Genomic DNA, 9,650 nt, shown 5'->3' on the forward strand with positions numbered 1-9,650 from the left:
CGCGAAGCGATTGACAATCAAGCGTCTTGAAAATTGAAAAATCGAAGACGGGAATAGAGAGAGTATATTACAATATTTTCTCCTAAAATGGATATAATGAAGGAAGAATTAATACCGAGTTATTTAAATTTCTGACATCGCACGAAACGGAGACATTTAATAAAATTAATTAGCAGAGCGTGGTTTCGATCCACGGACCTCTGGGTTATGGGCCCAGCACGCTTCCACTGCGCCACTCTGCTCGCGAAGCGATTGACAATCAAGCGTCTTGAAAATTGAAAAATCGAAGACGGGAATAGAGAGAGTGTATTACAATAATTTCTCCTAAATTGGTTATAATGAAGTAAGAATTAATACCGAGTTATTTAAATTTCTGACATCGCACGAAACGGAGACATTTAATAAAATTAATTAGCAGAGCGTGGTTTCGATCCACGGACCTCTGGGTTATGGGCCGAGCACGCTTCCACTGCGCCACTCTGCTCGCGAAGCGATTGAAAATCAAGCGTCTTGAAAATTGAAAAATCGAAGACGGGAATAGAGAGAGTGTATTACAATATTTTCTCCTAAATTGGTTATAATGAAGTAAGAATTAGAACCGAGTTATTTAAATTTCTGACATCGCACGAAACGGAGACATTTAATAAAATTAATTAGCAGAGCGTGGTTTCGATCCACGGATCTCTGGGTTATGGGCCCAGCACGCTTCCACTGCGCCACTCTGCTCGCTAAGCGATTGACAATCAAGCGTCTTAAAAATTGAAAAATCGAAGACGGGAATAGAGAGAGTGTATTACAATATTTTCTCCTAAAATGGATATAATGAAGGAAGAATTAATACCGAGTTATTTAAATTTCTGACATCGCACGAAACGGAGACATTTAATAAAATTAATTAGCAGAGCGTGGTTTCGATCCACGGACCTCTGGGTTACGGGCCCAGCACGCTTCCACTGCGCCACTCTGCTCGCGAAGCGATTGACAATCAAGCGTCTTGAAAATTGAAAAATCGAAGACGGGAATAGAGAGAGTGTATTACAATATTTTCTCCTAAATTGGTTACAATGAAGTAAGAATTAATACCGAGTTATTTAAATTTCTGACATCGCACGAAACGGAGACATTTAATAAAATTAATTAGCAGAGCGTGGTTTCGATCCACGGACCTCTGGGTTATGGGCCCAGCACGCTTCCACTGCGCCACTCTGCTCGCGAAGCGATTGACAATCAAGCGTCTTGAAAATTGAAAAATCGAAGACGGGAATAGAGAGAGTGTATTACAATATTTTCTCCTAAATTGGTTACAATGAAGTAAGAATTAATACCGAGTTATTTAAATTTCTGACATCGCACGAAACGGAGACATTTAATAAAATTAATTAGCAGATCGTGGTTTCGATCCACGGACCTCTGGGTTATGGGCCCAGCACGCTTCCACTGCGCCACTCTGCTCGCGAAGCGATTGACAATCAAGCGTCTTGAAAATTGAAAAATCGAAGACGGGAATAGAGAGAGTGTATTACAATATTTTCTCCTAAATTGGTTATAATGAAGTAAGAATTAATACCGAGTTATTTAAATTTCTGACATCGCACGAAACGGAGACATTTAATAAAAATAATTAGCAGAGCGTGGTTTCGATCCACTCACCTCTGGGTTATGGGCCCAACACGCTTCCACTGCGCCACTCTGCTCGCGAAGCGATTGACAATCAAGCGTCTTAAAAATTGAAAAATCGAAGACGGGAATAGAGAGAGTGTATTACAATATTTTCTCCTAAATTGGTTACAATGAAGTAAGAATTAATACCGAGTTATTTAAATTTTCTACATCGCACGAAACGGAGACATTTAATAAAATTAATTAGCAGAGCGTGGTTTCGATCCACTCACCTCTGGGTTATGGGCCCAGCACGCTTCCACTGCGCCACTCTGCTCGCGAAGCGATTGACAATCAAGCGTCTTGAAAATTGAAAAATCGAAGACGGGAATAGAGAGAGTGTATTACAATATTTTCTCCTAAATTGGTTATAATGAAGTAAGAATTAATACCGAGTTATTTAAATTTTCTACATCGCACGAAACGGAGACATTTAATAAAATTAATTAGCAGAGCGTGGTTTCGATCCACTCACCTCTGGGTTATGGGCCCAGCACGCTTCCACTGCGCCACTCTGCTCGCGAAGCGATTGACAATCAAGCGTCTTGAAAATTGAAAAATCGAAGACGGGAATAGAGAGAGTGTATTACAATATTTTCTCCTAAATTGGTTATAATGAAGTAAGAATTAATACCGAGTTATTTAAATTTCTGACATCGCACGAAACGGAGACATTTAATAAAATTAATTAGCAGAGCGTGGTTTCGATCCACGGACCTCTGGGTTATGGGCCCAGCACGCTTCCACTGCGCCAGTCTGCTCGCGAAGCGATTGACAATCAAGCGTCTTGAAAATTGAAAAATCGAAGACGGGAATAGAGAGAGTGTATTACAATATTTTCTCCTAAAATGGATATAATGAAGTAAGAATTAATACCGAGTTATTTAAATTTCTGACATCGCACGAAACGGAGACCTTTAATAAAATTAATTAGCAGAGCGTGGTTTCGATCCACGGACCTCTGGGTTATGGGCCCAGCACGCTTCCACTGCGCCACTCTGCTCGCGAAGCGATTGACAATCAAGCGTCTTGAAAATTGAAAAATCGAAGACGGGAATAGAGAGAGTATATTACAATATTTTCTCCTAAAATGGATATAATGAAGGAAGAATTAATACCGAGTTATTTAAATTTCTGACATCGCACGAAACGGAGACATTTAATAAAATTAATTAGCAGAGCGTGGTTTCGATCCACTCACCTCTGGGTTATGGGCCCAGCACGCTTCCACTGCGCCACTCTGCTCGCGAAGCGATTGACAATCAAGCGTCTTGAAAATTGAAAAATCGAAGACGGGAATAGAGAGAGTGTATTACAATATTTTCTCCTAAAATGGATATAATGAAGGAAGAATTAATACCGAGTTATTTAAATTTCTGACATCGCACGAAACGGAGACATTTAATAAAATTAATTAGCAGAGCGTGGTTTCGATCCACGGACCTCTGGGTTATGGGCCCAGCACGCTTCCACTGCGCCTCTCTGTTCGCGAAGCGATTGAAAATCAAGCGTCTTGAAAATTGAAAAATCGAAGACGGGAATAGAGAGAGTGTATTACAATATTTTCTACTAAATTGGTTATAATGAAGTAAGAATTAATACCGAGTTATTTAAATTTCTGACATCGCACGAAACGGAGACATTTAATAAAATTAATTAGCAGAGCGTGGTTTCGATCCACGGACCTCTGGGTTATGGGCCCAGCATGCTTCCACTGCGCCACTCTGCTCGCTAAGCGATTGACAATCAAGCGTCTTAAAAATTGAAAAATAGAAGACGGGAATAGAGAGAGTGTATTACAATATTTTCTCCTAAAATGGATATAATGAAGGAAGAATTAATACCGAGTTATTTAAATTTCTGACATCGCACGAAACGGAGACATTTAATAAAATTAATTAGCAGAGCGTGGTTTCAATCCACGGACCTCTGGGTTATGGGCCCAGCACGCTTCCACTGCGCCACTCTTCTTGCGAAGCGATTGACAAACAAGCGTCTTGAAAATTGAAAAATCGAAGACGGGAATAGAGAGAGTGTATTACAATATTTTCTCCTAAATTGGTTATAATGAAGTAAGAATTAATACCGAGTTATTTAAATTTCTGACATCGCACGAAACGGAGACATTTAATAAAATTAATTAGCAGAGCGTGGTTTCGATCCACGGCCCTCTGGGTTATGGGCCCAGCACGCTTCCACTGCGCCACTCTGCTCGCGAAGCGATTGACAATCAAGCGTCTTGAAAATTGAAAAATCGAAGACGGGAATAGAGAGAGTATATTACAATATTTTCTCCTAAAATGGATATAATGAAGGAAGAATTAATACCGAGTTATTTAAATTTCTGACATCGCACGAAACGGAGACATTTAATAAAATTAATTAGCAGAGCGTGGTTTCGATCCACGGACCTCTGGGTTATGGGCCGAGCACGCTTCCACTGCGCCACTCTGCTCGCGAAGCGATTGAAAATCAAGCGTCTTGAAAATTGAAAAATCGAAGACGGGAATAGAGAGAGTGTATTACAATATTTTCTCCTAAATTGGTTATAATGAAGTAAGAATTAATACCGAGTTATTTAAATTTCTGACATCGCACGAAACGGAGACATTTAATAAAATTAATTAGCAGAGCGTGGTTTCGATCCACGGATCTCTGGGTTATGGGCCCAGCACGCTTCCACTGCGCCACTCTGCTCGCTAAGCGATTGACAATCAAGCGTCTTGAAAATTGAAAAATCGAAGACGGGAATAGAGAGAGTGTATTACAATATTTTCTCCTAAAATGGATATAATGAAGGAAGAATTAATACCGAGTTATTTAAATTTCTGACATCGCACGAAACGGAGACATTTAATAAAATTAATTAGCAGAGCGTGGTTTCGATCCACGGACCTCTGGGTTATGGGCCCAGCACGCTTCCACTGCGCCACTCTGCTCGCGAAGCGATTGACAATCAAGCGTCTTGAAAATTGAAAAATCGAAGACGGGAATAGAGAGAGTGTATTACAATATTTTCTCCTAAATTGGTTACAATGAAGTAAGAATTAATACCGAGTTATTTAAATTTCTGACATCGCACGAAACGGAGACATTTAATAAAATTAATTAGCAGATCGTGGTTTCGATCCACGGACCTCTGGGTTATGGGCCCAGTACGCTTCCACTGCGCCACTCTGCTCGCGAAGCGATTGACAATCAAGCGTCTTGAAAATTGAAAAATCGAAGACGGGAATAGAGAGAGTGTATTACAATATTTTCTCCTAAATTGGTTATAATGAAGTAAGAATTAATACCGAGTTATTTAAATTTCTGACATCGCACGAAACGGAGACATTTAATAAAAATAATTAGCAGAGCGTGGTTTTGATCCACTCACCTCTGGGTTATGGGCCCAACACGCTTCCACTGCGCCACTCTGCTCGCGACGCGATTGACAATCAAGCGTCTTGAAAATTGAAAAATCGAAGACGGGAATAGAGAGAGTGTATTACAATATTTTCTCCTAAATTGGTTACAATGAAGTAAGAATTAATACCGAGTTATTTAAATTTTCTACATCGCACGAAACGGAGACATTTAATAAAATTAATTAGCAGAGCGTGGTTTCGATCCACTCACCTCTGGGTTATGGGCCCAGCACGCTTCCACTGCGCCACTCTGCTCGCGAAGCGATTGACAATCAAGCGTCTTGAAAATTGAAAAATCGAAGACGGGAATAGAGAGAGTGTATTACAATATTTTCTCCTAAATTGGTTATAATGAAGTAAGAATTAATACCGAGTTATTTAAATTTTCTACATCGCACGAAACGGAGACATTTAATAAAATTAATTAGCAGAGCGTGGTTTCGATCCACTCACCTCTGGGTTATGGGCCCAGCACGCTTCCACTGCGCCACTCTGCTCGCGAAGCGATTGACAATCAAGCGTCTTGAAAATTGAAAAATCGAAGACGGGAATAGAGAGAGTGTATTACAATAATTTCTCCTAAATTGGTTATAATGAAGTAAGAATTAATACCGAGTTATTTAAATTTCTGACATCGCACGAAACGGAGACATTTAATAAAATTAATTAGCAGAGCGTGGTTTCGATCCACTCACCTCTGGGTTATGGGCCCAGCACGCTTCCACTGCGCCACTCTGCTCGCGAAGCGATTGACAATCAAGCGTCTTGAAAATTGAAAAATCGAAGACGGGAATAGAGAGAGTGTATTACAATATTTTCTCCTAAATTGGTTATAATGAAGTAAGAATTAATACCGAGTTATTTAAATTTCTGACATCGCACGAAACGGAGACATTTAATAAAATTAATTAGCAGAGCGTGGTTTCGATCCACGGACCTCTGGGTTAAGGGCCCAGCACGCTTCCACTGCGCCACTCTGCTCGCGAAGCGATTGACAATCAAGCGTCTTGAAAATTGAAAAATCGAAGACGGGAATAGAGAGAGTGTATTACAATATTTTCTCCTAAAATGGATATAATGAAGTAAGAATTAATACCGAGTTATTTAAATTTCTGACATCGCACGAAACGGAGACCTTTAATAAAATTAATTAGCAGAGCGTGGTTTCGATCCACGGACCTCTGGGTTATGGGCCCAGCACGCTTCCACTGCGCCACTCTGCTCGCGAAGCGATTGAAAATCAAGCGTCTTGAAAATTGAAAAATCGAAGACGGGAATAGAGAGAGTGTATTACAATATTTTCTACTAAATTGGTTATAATGAAGTAAGAATTAATACCGAGTTATTTAAATTTCTGACATCGCACGAAACGGAGACATTTAATAAAATTAATTAGCAGAGCGTGGTTTCGATCCACGGACCTCTGGGTTATGGGCCCAGCACGCTTCCACTGCGCCACTCTGCTCGCTAAGCGATTGACAATCAAGCGTCTTAAAAATTGAAAAATCGAAGACGGGAATAGAGAGAGTGTATTACAATATTTTCTCCTAAAATGGATATAATGAAGGAAGAATTAATACCGAGTTATTTAAATTTCTGACATCGCACGAAACGGAGACATTTAATAAAATTAATTAGCAGAGCGTGGTTTCGATCCACGGACCTCTGGGTTATGGGCCCAGCACGCTTCCACTGCGCCACTCTGCTCGCGCAGCGATTGACAATCAAGCGTCTTGAAAATTGAAAAATCGAAGACGGGAATAGAGAGAGTGTATTACAATATTTTCTCCTAAAATGGATATAATGAAGGAAGAATTAATACAGAGTTATTTAAATTTCTGACATCGCACGAAACGGAGACATTTAATAAAATTAATTAGCAGAGCGTGGTTTCGATCCACGGACCTCTGGGTTATGGGCCCAGCACGCTTCCACTGCGCCACTCTGCTCGCGAAGCGACTGACAATCAAGCGTCTTGAAAATTGAAAAATCGAAGACGGGAATAGAGTGTATTACAATATTTTCTCCTAAATTGGTTATAATGAAGTAAGAATTAATACCGAGTTATTTAAATTTCTGACATCGCACGAAACGGAGACATTTAATAAAATTAATTAGCAGAGCGTGGTTTCGATCCACGGACCTCTGGGTTATGGGCCCAGCACGCTTCCACTGCGCCACTCTGCTCGCGAAGCGATTGACAATCAAGCGTCTTGAAAATTGAAAAATCGAAGACGGGAATAGAGAGAGTGTATTACAATATTTTCTCGTAAAATGGATATAATGAAGGAAGAATTAATACCGAGTTATTTAAATTTCTGACATCACACGAAACGGAGACATTTAATAAAATTAATTAGCAGAGCGTGGTTTCGATCCACGGACCTCTGGGTTATGGCCCCAGCACGCTTCCACTGCGCCACTCTGCTCGCGAAGCGATTGACAATCAAGCGTCTTGAAAATTGAAAAATCGAAGACGGGAATAGAGAGAGTGTATTACAATATTTTCTCCTAAATTGGTTATAATGAAGTAAGAATTAATACCGAGTTATTTAAATTTCTGACATCGCACGAAACGGAGACATTTAATAAAATTAATTAGCAGAGCGTGGTTTCGATCCACGGACCTCTGGGTTATGGGCCCAGCACGCTTCCACTGCGCCACTCTGCTCGCGAAGCGACTGACAATCAAGCGTCTTGAAAATTGAAAAATCGAAGACGGGAATAGACAGAGTGTATTACAATATTTTCTCCTAAAATGGATATAATGAAGGAAGAATTAATACTGAGTTATTTAAATTTCTGACATCGCACGAAACGGAGACATTTAATAAAATTAATTAGCAGAGCGTGGTTTCGATCCACGGACCTCTGGGTTATGGGCCCAGCACGCTTCCACTGCGCCACTCTGCTCGCGAAGCGATTGACAATCAAGCGTCTTGAAAATTGAAAAATCGAAGACGGGAATAGAGAGAGTGTATTACAATATTTTCTCCTAAAATGGATATAATAAAGGAAGAATTAATACCGAGTTATTTAAATTTCTGACATCGCACGAAACGGAGACATTTAATAAAATTAATTAGCAGAGCGTGGTTTCGATCCACGGACCTCTGGGTTATGGGCCCAGCACGCTTCCACTGCGCCGCTCTGCTCGCGAAGCGATTGACAATCAAGCGTTTTGAAAATTGAAAAATCGAAGACGGGAATAGAGAGAGTGTATTACAATATTTTCTCCTAAATTGGTTATAATGAAGTAAGAATTAATACCGAGTTATTTAAATTTCTGACATCGCACGAAACGGAGACATTTAATAAAATTAATTAGCAGAGCGTGGTTTCGATCCACGGACCTCTGGGTTATGGGCCCAGCACGCTTCCACTGCGCCACTCTGCTCGCGAAGAGACTGACAATCAAGCGTCTTGAAAATTGAAAAATCGAAGACGGGAATAGAGAGAGTGTATTACAATATTTTCTCCTAAATTGGTTACAATGAAGTAAGAATTAATACCGAGTTATTTAAATTTCTGACATCGCACGAAACGGAGACAATTAATAAAATTAATTAGCAGAGCGTGGTTTCGATCCACGGACCTCTGGGTTATGGGCCCAGCACGCTTCCACTGCGCCACTCTGCTCGCGAAGCGATTGACAATCAAGCGTCTTGAAAATTGAAAAATCGAAGACGGGAATAGAGAGAGTGTATTACAATATTTTCTCCTAAAATGGATATAATAAAGGAAGAATTAATACCGAGTTATTTAAATTTCTGACATCGCACGAAACGGAGACATTTAATAAAATTAATTAGCAGAGCGTGGTTTCGATCCACGGACCTCTTGGTTATGGGCCCAGCACGCTTCCACTGCGCCACTCTGCTCGCGAAGCGATTGACAATCAAGCGTCTTGAAAATTGAAAAATCGAAGACGGGAATAGAGAGAGTATATTACAATATTTTCTCCTAAAATGGATATAATGAAGGAAGAATTAATACCGAGTTATTTAAATTTCTGACATCGCACGAAACGGAGACATTTAATAAAATTAATTAGCAGAGCGTGGTTTCGATCCACTCACCTCTTGGTTATGGGCCCAGCACGCTTCCACTGTGCCACTCTGCTCGCGAAGCGATTGACAATCAAGCGTCTTGAAAATTGAAAAATCGAAGACGGGAATAGAGAGAGTGTATTACAATATTTTCTCCTAAAATGGATATAATGAAGGAAGAATTAATACCGAGTTATTTAAATTTCTGACATCGCACGAAACGGAGACATTTAATAAAATTAATTAGCAGAGCGTGGTTTCGATTCACGGACCTCTGGGTTATGGGCCCAGCACGCTTCCACTGCGCCACTCTGCTCGCGAAGCGATTGACAATCAAGCGTCTTGAAAATTGAAAAATCGAAGACGGGAATAGAGAGAGTGTATTAAAATATTTTCTCCTAAAATGGATATAATGAAGTAAGAATTAATACCGAGTTATTTAAATTTTCTACATCGCACGAAACGGAGACATTTAATAAAATTAATTAGCAGAGCGTGGTTTCGATCCAGGGACCTCTGGGTTATGGGCCCA

At 40.2% G+C, this 9,650-nt stretch overlaps 2 non-coding genes across 2 annotated transcripts; both read right to left on the bottom strand.

The window, feature by feature from the left end:
- Positions 1 to 896: 896 nt before the first annotated feature.
- On the bottom strand, positions 897 to 968 carry Trnat-cgu (transfer RNA threonine (anticodon CGU)). Its single transcript has one exon. It is a non-coding gene; the product is annotated as a tRNA-Thr (tRNA).
- A 5,010-nt stretch (positions 969 to 5,978) lies between these two features.
- Positions 5,979 to 6,050, bottom strand: Trnak-cuu (transfer RNA lysine (anticodon CUU)). Its single transcript has one exon. It is a non-coding gene; the product is annotated as a tRNA-Lys (tRNA).
- Positions 6,051 to 9,650: the final 3,600 nt, after the last annotated feature.

The sequence above is a fragment of the Argiope bruennichi genome, chromosome 10 (genome assembly GCF_947563725.1).
Source record: "Argiope bruennichi chromosome 10, qqArgBrue1.1, whole genome shotgun sequence".
Taxonomy (NCBI): domain Eukaryota; kingdom Metazoa; phylum Arthropoda; class Arachnida; order Araneae; family Araneidae; genus Argiope; species Argiope bruennichi.